Genomic DNA, 12,924 nt, shown 5'->3' on the forward strand with positions numbered 1-12,924 from the left:
ACAAAACTGATATACTGAACAAAATAGGCCCCAAAATTGAGGAACACCAGTTGTTTAGTTAAACTGATTGAATAGCACTTTGCTTCCTATTTGTTAAATATGAAATGAGACAATAAATTACAAATTACATTTCAATGCCTGCAGCGTGTTCATGTCCACACCACAAATAAAACCGTGTGACCCTTTTTTTTTTTGGTTAAAAGTTTGAAAGTTTCGAACCTACGCAACACTCTAAAGACAAATGCTCCTAAATAGTAACAAATAAGGGTTCTTCAGCTTGTAACCATAGCAGAACCCGTTTTTTTGGTACTATATAGAACCTTTTTATACGGTTCTATAAAGAATCTTGCCTTGAAAAGTGCTCACCTCAGTGGTGCTATAAAGAACGATTAATTTATCAGCTGTCAGGAGTGACATTTTTGTTATTTATCCACTTTCTAATGTATAGCACTTGATAAGGATTAACAGTTTAAAAACAGAAATGCAAGACATCAGAAAATACATTTATTTTTTACTTTCATAACATGAGAGGTGTCATACAATAACAAATATGTGCTTTAAAATCACATTCCTAATTTAAAAATATACATAAAAATAGATATATGGATCATTACACAAATCACTACTCAAAGGAAATATGTTAAATAACTGCTTCAATATTAATTAACAATAACATTTGGCCAAGGCAGTCCTTGTAAATAGACATAGAAATAGACAAATAAAATCATGACATATATGCCATAGAGCTTGAGATAGAGAAAAATAATAAGGAATTCTGCTTTTACTACCATCTCAGAAATATTGCCAGAATTGGAGGTTTTGTCTCAAGACAGGACTTAGAGAAACTTGTTCATGCTTTCATCACCAGCAGGGCCGATTATTGCAATGGACAATGGATTAGAAAAGTACTGTTACTTGTTTAAAAACCACTTCATGGCTACGGGCCGAAATACATGACAGATATGCTAATCGAATATGAAACCGATTACTCGGATCAATAGGATCAGGTCATTTAGAAAAAACAAGGGTTCACTCAAAACAAGGTGCATCAGCATTTAGTTATTATCAGCTTTCAGAAGAGATCAGATGTGCTTCAACAGTAGACACTTTTAAATCTAGATTAAAAACACATCAGTTTAACTGTGCATTTACTGAATGATTTAAAACAGTACGAATAAAACAGTACAAAAGAATAAAACAGTATGAACCTTCCCAGATAGCAATTTCCTTTGGACCGGATCCGCATGAAAGCCTTTAGATCCGTCTATAGCGGACATACGGTATCTGACTGTGGGCCAGATCTGCACCTGATAAGATTTCAGCTCTGCTAGCAAAGCTGTTTTTTCATCGATTTACAGATTTGTTCCAGGTCCGGTTTCCGCAACTCAACCGGAAGTCAGGAGATGCGTTTAAAATACAAAACACTAATTTGGCCCAAACCTGTGATACGGATATGGGCAGAAGGAGCAGGTGGTAATTGAACAGAGAAGTCAACTAGCTGGCTGCTGTAGAATAAAAGTATTTTGTAATGGCACAAATTTAGAAACATGAGGGTGCACTATGTGCCCATGGCCACTTCATTTCTACACTAAATTTAAGCTAATTGGCTCAGTATATGTGCCAGTTAGACTTTTCAGTGCTGTTTTTCTACAGTCAGCAGATTTGGGCCAGATCCACTTACCACATCAGAACCAAAGCTTCCAGAAAGACAGTTCCCTGATGTGGCCCACATCTGTAATATTGACCCAAACCACCTCCAAACTTGTGTGTTCCACTCTGGTTTACTGAACAGAGCCGAACGCGCGAAGTGAGTGAGGTCCGTCCGTTTGAGAGACGTTATGCTGATCTGGCCCTCATCCGTACCACGGATTATAGCCAGAAACCGTTGGAATAGATCAAATGAAACTTTTGTGGGGGTGCCCATGCCATATTTCATTATTAAATCCTGATTTGTTAAATCTTACAATGGAACACTTGCACGTAGCCTACACAAAAATGATTAATTCACTAACAAAGTAATAGGCTTGTCTCAAAATGGAAGATTTACCACATAACAAAATAATACATTAGCAACTGTCCACTATCCAAGTGCAATGGTCCAAGCTGTATTGCCATCCTGGGAAGAAAAAAAGTTGCGAACATCGTGGGAAAAAACGGCACTGGCGCACATAATGGATGGCAGCATGGGTACGTATATAGATTTTTTAATACTATATTTCGTTGGCAATGGTGTGATTATGGTGAATATAGTGTTATGGGACTGCAAGTTTCTGCTTTAAGTTTTAATTTGCCCCAGGGGCGGTTCTAGACCCTTTTAAGTGGGGCTCCAGCCACCCTGCCGTCATCTTAGCCCCCCTAAAATTAGTCTTAATATTTCTACCAAACTATCAAATATATTTTTCTGAAGTTTTATTTATTTGTAAAAACAATTAATTCGAAGATAATTATTAAAAAAAACGCAAAATGCAAGACATTTAGAAAAAAATTACGAGTTTATGAGGCATTTGATTAGCTTTGCTGTTCTGCGCATGCGTCGTAACCGTCAGTGGAGGAGAGCTCGAGCGCCTGTGCTTCAGGTCACACAGAGGGAGCAGTTGTTTCATAAAATATCCAGCGTGGAAGCTCAGAAGGTATTTTCGCTAATGTTTTAATTTGTTTGCTAACCTGTATGAGTGCAGTCATGTCTACAAAATATATAAGAATATTTGCCGTCTTAAATGAGATAATAATAGGTTGGTATCCTCCGTTTATAATTCAAAACTGCTTTGCATACTGAAGCCGTGCCGTTTAAAGTTTGCCGTTGTCATGACATTTTGCAATACTACAAGGTCTATATTTGTACCTTTTTCTAGTTAACAGTAATACCAGCTGTGAATAATATGATGCTAAGTTATCGAATGTGCAATTGAGAAATATGTCATATGAGTTTAACCCACGAAATTAAACACACAAATAAGATAGACTATAAACAACATTCAGTGACTTGTTCGCTTTTATAGATGGATATATAACGTTTTTTAAATGCTGGAAAGGAGAGCAAACAGGTGGAGAAAGAGTTAGAGAGACTGGGGTCAGAGACAGGTTACGTTAAGAGATGATAAAGTGATTGTTGCAGTTTCATAGTCATGGTAATGTTATTATTATTAGCCCCTAAAATATACATCATTCCATTATTTACTTACCCTTATGTTGTTTTAAAACATAACAGCTTTTATTTTCCGATCAGAAACTAAAGGGGTCATGTATGATTTATTACAGTCATATTTAGAATCACTGCAGGTTGTTGTTAGTAAGTTTATGAATATGGTTATGCATGCTAGAAGCATGCATGATACATCTGGAAAGTAAAACTGATTTATAATGTATACCGAAAAGTACAGTCTGACTCGTATAAATATAAATTCTCATATAAATTGTAAGTATTCATTAAACTTTGAATATACATATAGTATACATGAACTTGAATTCAAGATACACAATAATAAATAATAGTAATAAATAACTTTTATACCTTTTATATCTGTTCAAGAGAATTTTTATTTATTTGTATTAGGTTAATAATAATAAGGGCTTGGAACTATATAGAAGAGTAATGTATATGTAGCCTACATGAATTTATTAATATAATAATACTGGTCCCAATTTGCAAAAAGGCATCATAATGCTCTCTTCACATAATCACTGAGGGCTAAGCCCCCATAAGAATGAAATCCTAGAACAGTTTGCCCCATCCCGCTATCAGCTATCGTGAAGTAATTACCAACCATTTCGTTCGAAAAATTCTAAAACAACGATGTTTTTAATACTTTAAAATAACATTTGATAAATGAACCTTTCTCTTGGAGGTTTCTTAAACAAAAGGCTGCATAGGAGGTCGCATTTGTAAACTGCATACGTCATAAAGACTGTCTTGTTACAGAATATTAACAATTATAAAGTTTTACACTATTATATTTAGTTAATCGTAGCTGTATTTAAATTTAGTTAATTGTTGTAATATGCTTATGACTTGCGAATGTAATGATTAATTAACTGAAATAAAGCAGGCTTGATGACGTACTGTATGCATCCTGCATATGCGACCTGCGGAGGATGCAGCTTTCTGTTTGAGTAATATCAGCATAAAGGTTTCTGGCTAAAGCTTTCACGGTGCAATGTGCATGCATTATATTCTGTCTTTTACTGCGTGTGCTGTTTTGTTTGGGTTTCCAAATGTTCGTCTGACACGCGTTGTGAATCAGGGTATCTTCCGTCCATTCCATATTCGTTTTAAAATTAAAAACCAAAAATGAAAAAACAAATCGAATTTTCATTTATCGTTTCCATTTATAAAATGAAAAAAGAAAAATAGAAATTTATACATTTTTCTAGTTACCCAGCAAACATTGGTCCGACGGCAACGTCGTGGCCCTGGCCAAAAATAGTCGCGGTATGATCGGCATAAATCGGTGAAAATATGTAAAAAAAAAAAAAAAAACATGTCATAAAAATGCATTCAGATACATTTGTACATGTCTATAGTTCTATGGGGTTACATGTATAATTGTTACTTTGACTTTTAGCTACGTGTACTTCAATATATACCCTGATGTGAATTGGATGCATGTCTTTTACAGGTGCATTTATAGTCCATCATGACATAAAAAATCCTCTGCATGCAACCACGAGGAGAGGGGGAATTTACTAAGGAGTTTTGTCTATATATTATATAAAATCTACTGTTGGGTAAGTACATTTTGTATTATTTGATTAACGTGGTTAAGTTTTACTTGTTTGACACAAATGAACCAAAATAAACATTGCCAGAATTGTCCACACTGAGTATGGCTAAAATTAGCTAATAGGCTAAAAGGTACTTTGAACTTACACATGTTATACCATAGTATAAAGTATATTTAATGATAGAGTCAAAGTTATTACTTTAGCTTATATATGTAGCCTTTGAGAATTTATTTCAGAAATTAAAACATCTGAAAGAGAAAAGTTATTTGGCATGATGGAATGATTTGATTGCCTACACATTGCACATGTAAAATGTTAAATACTGTTCTGTATTAAAAGCTCAGCATAAGTGTTTGATTAACTTCCTTTGCTTTTGTTTTGTACAAAGGAAGAGCAGAACCTAATCCAAATAAAAATAAACAAGCTGTTAAAAGCCAGGTAAATGCCTCAGTTTTATACACTTAAACACATAGGAGTTGGTATTTGTGGGGTTAATATCAGTAATTACAATTTCATTTTGTTTACAGTTGAAGGTGGTCAACACAAACCAAATGAAGATGTTGCACATTCCACAAACAATAAAAAAGAAGGTATGGCAAACTGTAGATATGGTTTAAACAGTCAGTCTACATATTTGTTAATGTTCTAATGTGTCATATCTTCTTGTTTGTGCTAAAGATCAAGTTTTGTGTCCAACACACTTGGATGAGACGTGCCCGACCCCTGACTTTGTCTACCCTACATTAAGTTGTAAGTTTTTGACTGCTTTGCTTTACTTTGAAAAAGAATCATGCTTTCAAAAAGGACTTTTATATATTTCGATATGAAACTCAAAAATTTATATAAATTGTTTTGGTGTATTTTGTTTACACAGGTGATGGCACACTTCATGAGTAAACATCGGTATCAAGATGATGTGATTGATCTATACCCTAGAATAAGCTGTGACACTATGAGACGTACGTGCTACTGATGCTTTTTGTTATTTTTTTGGTGCATTCCCACACTATACAAACACATTGCTTGGCTCCAAAGTGCATACACTTTTGACTTTATAATGTCATTCTCATTTATAGGTAAACATTTATTCCATCAGGGTTTTGCCTGAATGTCAACATAATATCCCAAAACTTTGATATAAAAAGTGATTTATTTTAATATTTTACACTACTAAGTTTTTTTTAAATACATTGTGCGTGTGTATGTTTATTGTACTTAATGAAATTACATGCAAGGTGTAATTTGTTTTGCAGGGTGACATAATGAACAGCCATCTTCCAGACAACCGAAACAGGCAGAGTATTGTTTTCTTGTGTATTGTCATACACCTAAAGAGGATTTTTTGTAATTGTACAGTTATGGCGTTATTCATTCATTAATGTGTCCTTTATTACCTTAAATAACTTGTCATTTTTCACTCCTTTTGTTTTTAATGTCTATATAGTATTGTCTACAATACCAAATTCTGGATTGACGCCCCAGTACCAGAAGGCACTCCAATCCCAGAGAGCATCCCATTGTATGTGAGAACTTTACAGTCACATCTTATTTTAAGCAGATTCTACTAGGGATGCACAATATATCGCATGTGATTGTCATTGCACATCTTGTCAGTGAAGCTGGTTCCATGATCGCGATCACCTGCTTTCAGATGGAGCGGCATTTACTACACAAAGCCTTAGTTCACTGACAATTGGGGCAATTTCGCATTAATTATCGAGGACGCATCTCCTGCAATACATGCGATATGGACCAGCTTGTCAGTTAACCTCAGCTTTGTGTAGTAAATGCTGCTCCATCTGAAAGCAGGTGATGGCAATTTACTACTAATCAAGGAACCGGCTTCAATGACGAGATGCGCATGATATCGCATGCGATTTATCATGCATCGCTGGAAACTACATTAGTGACAACACAGCTTAGAGTATAAACATGTACATTTCTCTGAATTTCAGTTAAGAGTTACAAATACAGAGCTTATAATGTCTGTCATTGCTCAACCACAAAGACCTAAAGTACAGCCATCTGATTTCATAACTAATGCAGTATTACACTGTGAAGTGATTTACTGTTAATATTTTACACTACCATATAATTAACTATATTTGTACAGGTGAGGTAACACAACGAAAAAATAACAGAATGGAGACTACCTGATTGTTCACCTATGGCCTTAGCTTCAAATGCAAGAAGTAAGAAATGCTATATGACGTGTATTTTGCATTATGAATGCATTATGAATACATCAAAGATGTTGATAACAAGTTGATCTGTGTAAGTTGTGATATAAAGAATATGTATATATATTTCCATCTATCTTTCTATAACATTATTTCAATTGTTTTCACATTTAGGTCCAGCAACTTTCTGAGCTGGTGGATATTCTATCAGAGACTGCATGAACAACGTTATGAACAGGTATGTGTTTCCCTTGAATTGTGTAATCCTGCATAATATTGCAGGAATATTGATTACAACCATAATTAACCCAGCAATTTATATTACTTAAATTCAGGATTTAATCTGTCACACATCACTTGTTCAGAACTATTAAAGTTCGTAGTGGCTCAAACAGTCAGCCATACTGAAAACAAGAAATCAAATCATAATTTCAGTGTAAGCCAGTGGTGTCAAACTCAGTTCCTGGAGGGCCGGTGTCCCTGCAGAGTTTAGATCCAGCCCTAATCAAAAACACCTGATGCGTTTAATCAAGGTCTTCAGGATTACTAGAAACTTCCAAACAGGTGTGTTGGAGTTGGTTGGAGCTAAACTGTGTAGGACACCGGCCCTCCAGGAACTGAGTTTGACACCCCTGGTGTAAGCCATTACTTGTCACCAAAACCTATGGATGAGGATATTGTTTATAGCACATGTTACATGGTAGATGAGTAGTTGTGAGTATGTTTGAACATTGCATGCAATTGCTATGTTGCACATTACTGTTAATTGTAATTTATTGACCATTAAGGTAATTTGTCTAAGGTGAAGTAATCTTACATTTCTTTCACAGAATGATGTCTAATTGTCTTATGGCAAAGTTCAATATGAGGGGTGGTGGACATCTGGAAAATAAGTCTTTTAAAGGCACACCTTTGTATTATGTTATTCAAGGTAATTTGGGGAATATGTTGATCTAAAAAAAACTCTTGTTCTTGTATATTGATGTAATTGTTATTACTATGATTTATGTATTTAGGGGACATCACAGCTCACCTGTCTTTATCAGAAATATCCTGTTCATTTTTTGACAGTTACACACCTAGTTTAGGGTCTTTCTCAAGGGCACCACAGTGGGATTGAAGAGCAAGGGTACAAATGCTGTTGGTCTCACAACTGATCTAACACTTATTTAAAGCATAACATCTTTTATACAATAATATATATATATATATATATATATATATATATATATATATATATATATATATATATATATATATATATATATATATATATATATATATATATAGTTTCATTGCAAAACGAGATAACTCCGTTTTTAACATTTTTATATATATAATTTTAGCTGTAGACCATAAAGATTTTGAAAGTAAGTGCATGTCATTTACCTCAAATGTTTAATTGTATTTATTTTAAAAAGAAACATATTCTTCTCTTCCCTCAGATGCTGTGAGGAGGTGGAGCCCAAAAGCCACGGACTCGGAAATCGATGCAGCTATGGCAGACCACCTCAAGCACGCTCCAGGAAGAGAGCTAGGGGTTGTGAATACAAAAAATAAGCCAAACAGATGTAATGTGTTAGAGATAGTTCACACAAAAATGAAAATTGTTATAATTTTCTTACCCACGTGTTTCAAACCTGTATACATTTCTATTTTTTGCTGAACACAAAGATTGAATAATGTTTGTAACCAAGCATTTCTCACAACCCATTAACTGTCATAATCATTTTTTTTACAATTGTAGTAATGGGTTGTGAGATCTGCTTTTTTAAAAACATTCTTTCAAATATCTTTGTGTTCCGCAGAACATAGAAAGGTATACAGGTTTGAAACATGAGAGGGAGTAAATGACTAAATATTCATTTTTGGGTGAACTATCCCTTTATATAATAAAGTATTTTGAAATTGTTATTATAGTTAAAAAAATAAAAGTCTTAAATCAGAACATGCTTCTTTTTTGCTCATGTCCACAAATAATGTGTTCTTTAATGTGTTTAATGCCTAAAGACCTACACCAAGCGACAAGTGCTATGGTTGTTAGCTTATATACATTCTGAAAATTTCATGTGTACTTTATGTGAATGGAGGCCTAAGATTATTGCTTCTGACTGTAGGGTAATTAAATATAAGGTAGCCTAAACACATGAAAGACTAAACATCACATAGGCCATAAATCCCAAAAATAAGGCATATCTGGCATTGATCTGGTACGCGGATCTGTGCCGCATCTCTATGCGGGACTGGGCCAGCTCTGTTCCATTTCCAGTTCAGATTTGTGAAACTAATCCTGACCACTTCTTGGCCGATGTGCGTTTGGACACTGGACCGTGTTAGTTAAACGGATCTGATGCGGATGGAACGGTATGTGTGGGCCAGCTCCACCCCAGTGTTGTTTTACTGTTTTGGTACGAGAGTGGGCCAGGGCTGACCCATCTCTGGTGCAGAGCCATGAAACAAATCCTGATCACTTTTGGCCCGTTGTGCATTTGGACACTGGACCATGTCCGTGAGATGGATCCGGGGTGGATCGCATGGTAGGTGTGGGCCAGAACCACCCCAGTGTGGTTTTGCTGTCTGGGTTACCTGTTATAAAGGGAATAAAGCTTACGGTATGGTGCTTACCTGCAGAAATAAATAAAGTACAATAAGAACACACAGAACTTCAATTTTCAAAATTATTTTAACAATAAATGATGATTATTTTACTGGTTTACCTGTTTGCGATTACCACAGAATCCCGTCACCTGGCTGCGGTCTTCATTTGGTGAACGGTTCTCCACTCATAATTGACCTATACAAGAAATAGAGAAGAATAATAAGCAATTCTGCTTTTACATGTAGATGTGTGCCCCAAGAACACAGACACACCGGCTCCAAAAAGTTTAAACAGTACACATTTCTGTTATTTTAATGTGGCAAATGTGTCAGCTTTAAAAGAAGCATACATTACCTTTTAAAGAGGATGCGCACTGCGTGAAATACCTTTACTCCCAGCATAAGCAAGCAATTTTCAAAATGCTTTTAAAAGTAATGGTGATTATTTTACTTGTTTAACTGTTTGTGATTACCATGGAATCATGTCACCATCATTTTTAAGCTTGTAAAGCAAATAATGAAATATTGACTTAGTAGGAAAAAATATTTTGGAAGTATCGTGATAAATGATGAAGAAAATATTTTGCAAAGTGATGGTTAGCACACGGTTGATGGTACCTAATAAATTCCATCATATTTTTTTTATTCCTACTATGGAAGTCAATGGTGACTATCTGCTGTGGGTTTACCATCATTCCTCAAAATACCTTCTTTTGTGTTACTCAGAAAAAAAACTAATCCTCGTGTTGTTGTAAGCCTGTATGCATGAGTAAATGATGACAGAATTATCATCATAAATTGAAATATCCCTTTAAACTGTATTTCCCCCCCCTTAAACCTAAACTTATTTTCTTACAGCAAGTCATTTAGGTAATCAAGAAAATACTTTACCCGTTGTCTTTGTGAGTTAAACAAATACAGCTACGCTTCCAGGTCTGTCGACGTTGCTGTGGTTTTTCGACAGCTGTAGTATGAAGGGTAGCGAATGAATGAATACATTGCAAAAAATCATTTCTTACTTGTTATTTCGAACTGTTTTCACTGTACAAATATCTAGAAAGTCTTAAAATAAGATGCATTTTTTGATGAGCAAAATGCCCTAAGAAAATAAGCCTAGCCTTTAGGGAGAAAAAAACTCAAAATTTAAGCGAATTTGGGCTTAAAACAAGCAAATAAATCTGCCAAAGGGGTAAGAAACAAATCTAGATATAAACACTTAATTCAAGAAAAATTGTCGTAGCCCATTGGCAGATTTGTTGGCTTGTTTAATGTACATGGATGTAAAATATTTCAATTTGTCTTGTATTTATTAGCATTTTGTATTGCCCAACGCTGTCTATGTTGTTTAACTGTTGTCATTTTCTTATAAAAGCCTTTATAATTTATTAGTTTGGATGATTGCCATTCCCGAGAACCTCTTATATTGGAAGGAAAAGAATCATCTAAGCATTATTTTGTTGACTGTCTCTTAGACATGTAGCCGTTTGATTGTGGTTCTATTTAATGGCTAGTCTATTCTTTTGGAATGGTCAAACGTCTATTAGATTTTCACTGACAGCCCAAATTAAGCCTTGTTTTAGCCTAGACACATATTCGCTGTCTATTAGAAATTATGTAGTCGTTAAATAGCCGCTTTTTTGATGACTAATGTATTCTTGGGCCGTGGTTAGACGTCTCTTGGACAAAAGAATCTATTTTTAACACAAAGGTCAGGGGAGAGCGCGAACGCAGTCCCCCACTATCAGAAATTTTGCAGTCGAGATTCCCACATTTGGGGAATTCGCAAAGGGTCAGCACAACCGGAGTGCAATGGCTGAGCCTCGCCCTGGGTGAACCACCTTCATGATCATGGTGTCTCCCCTGCCAGGTAAGTATGAGCGACACCCTTTGAGGCCAGACGGCCGCATCTTCCTGTGACCGATCACAGCGACGGCGCCCCCGAAGGCCATCCGACTAACATTTCATTACTGTGTGTGACCAGGTGGAAAGCGCACGAAGCCACGTCTGAGACCAAACATTCTTCGAGATCTACCCTATTTTTATTCCGTTTCCAGCCCGGTTGAACCGTGTAGAGTGAAATATGTGAAACAATTTAAATCAAATGGATTTAAATTGCGCATTCAAATATATGGTTTCGTTATTACAAAGTAACTTTACGTGGAATAGAAACAAATAAATGTACAGAGCAATCAAGAAACAACGAAAGCATAGCAATTTTAGAACGTGGATAAATAAAAACACAGGGCTCAATGACTTACCCGTTGTCGTTGTGAGTTAAACAAGTACAGCTATGCCTCCAGGTCTGTCGACGTTGCTGTGGTTTTTCGACAGCTGTAGTATGAAGGGTAGTGAAAAAAAGTTTTCAGGTGTTTTTAACATTCCAATCGGCCTCTTTCGCTTTTGTTGCACCTTCAGCTGTGTCGAGGATGTTTAATTCGTCCTCGGATCACCACCACAAACTTGTAAAGAAAATAATTAAATACATTACAAATTACAAATTTCTTTGTCAGCGTGTTCATTTCCACGCAAGCTTTTCGTTAAACCAATAAAGCCAACGAAAACACAGCAATTTTAAAACACACGGATTAGAAAAAACACCGTCATTCACGCACAGAAGAAGCAAATTCTTTTTTTATACTTGACTTATTTGTCCCCGAGAAGGGGAGCGCACCATTCATGGAAAAACTGCAATACCATGTTGATGCATGGAGTGGAAGGAGCAAGCTCCGCTTCCATTTCCGAAGGTCAAAAATCCATTTAACATATAGTCCCCGGATAGGAGACGTATCAGACATTAAACTGATAAGAACAGATTTTTTTTCTTTCTATTTTTGTTTATTGAAACAAGATCATCATATAAATAACAGCACATGCTGTAAACAAGTCAGGTTACATAAAACATTTTATACCCCTGCACATGCAGGTCTAAAAACAAAAAATAGATCTTAAATAAAACATAATTTTAATGAGGATTAAAAACGCCATTCAAATCCTGAAACTCTAAAACACAAAATATAAGATATCCACATGCTACTTAAAAGCACCTCTATACAATTTATGTTATCTTTAAAACCATTAAAAATAACTACAGTTCAATATACTTGATTTTTTAGAATAACATTAGCTATTTGCAAGTGCTTCCAGTGTGTTTTAAGAACCAGGATAAAAAACAGTTTTAAAATAGCATTTTAAACAGTAATTTGTAAGCCTCTAATCAGTAAAAGCAAGATAAACCCAGCCAACATTTGTATATAGGGCCCATATGGGTATGAATTGGGCTGAAAAATGGGCCCTATATAGGATTGTCCGCGGGTTCCATAATGGCCTCATGCTAATTGCCCACATGGATTTCATGCAGGACTGCACTTGCCACTAGGTGGGCCCCACCTGGGCAATATGCACAACACCCATATTGGGCCCAGAT

The 12,924-nt window shown here is 35.5% G+C and overlaps 1 long non-coding RNA gene and 2 other non-coding genes across 4 annotated transcripts; 1 reads left to right on the forward strand and 2 right to left on the reverse strand.

Annotated features, from left to right (window-relative positions):
* Window positions 1-1,276: 1,276 nt before the first annotated feature.
* On the forward strand, window positions 1,277-8,969 carry LOC135721875 (uncharacterized). Of its 2 annotated transcripts, none has more exons than XR_010521633.2 (12): window positions 1,277-2,187; window positions 4,617-4,725; window positions 5,111-5,160; window positions 5,250-5,312; window positions 5,401-5,472; window positions 5,597-5,681; window positions 5,976-6,016; window positions 6,167-6,241; window positions 6,836-6,914; window positions 7,077-7,140; window positions 7,733-7,833; window positions 8,348-8,969. It is a non-coding gene; the product is annotated as an uncharacterized lncRNA (long non-coding RNA). The 2 variants fall into 2 exon arrangements; XR_010521632.2 differs by lacking the exon at window positions 1,277-2,187 and adding an exon at window positions 2,202-2,630.
* A 2,241-nt stretch (window positions 8,970-11,210) lies between these two features.
* Window positions 11,211-11,375, reverse strand: LOC135726982 (U1 spliceosomal RNA). Its single transcript, XR_010525069.1, has one exon. It is a non-coding gene; the product is annotated as a U1 spliceosomal RNA (small nuclear RNA).
* Window positions 11,376-12,160: 785 nt separating this feature from the next.
* On the reverse strand, window positions 12,161-12,350 carry LOC135727043 (U2 spliceosomal RNA). Its single transcript, XR_010525124.1, has one exon. It is a non-coding gene; the product is annotated as a U2 spliceosomal RNA (small nuclear RNA).
* Window positions 12,351-12,924: the final 574 nt, after the last annotated feature.

Source organism: Paramisgurnus dabryanus, chromosome 9 (genome assembly GCF_030506205.2).
Source record: "Paramisgurnus dabryanus chromosome 9, PD_genome_1.1, whole genome shotgun sequence".
Classification (NCBI taxonomy): domain Eukaryota; kingdom Metazoa; phylum Chordata; class Actinopteri; order Cypriniformes; family Cobitidae; genus Paramisgurnus; species Paramisgurnus dabryanus.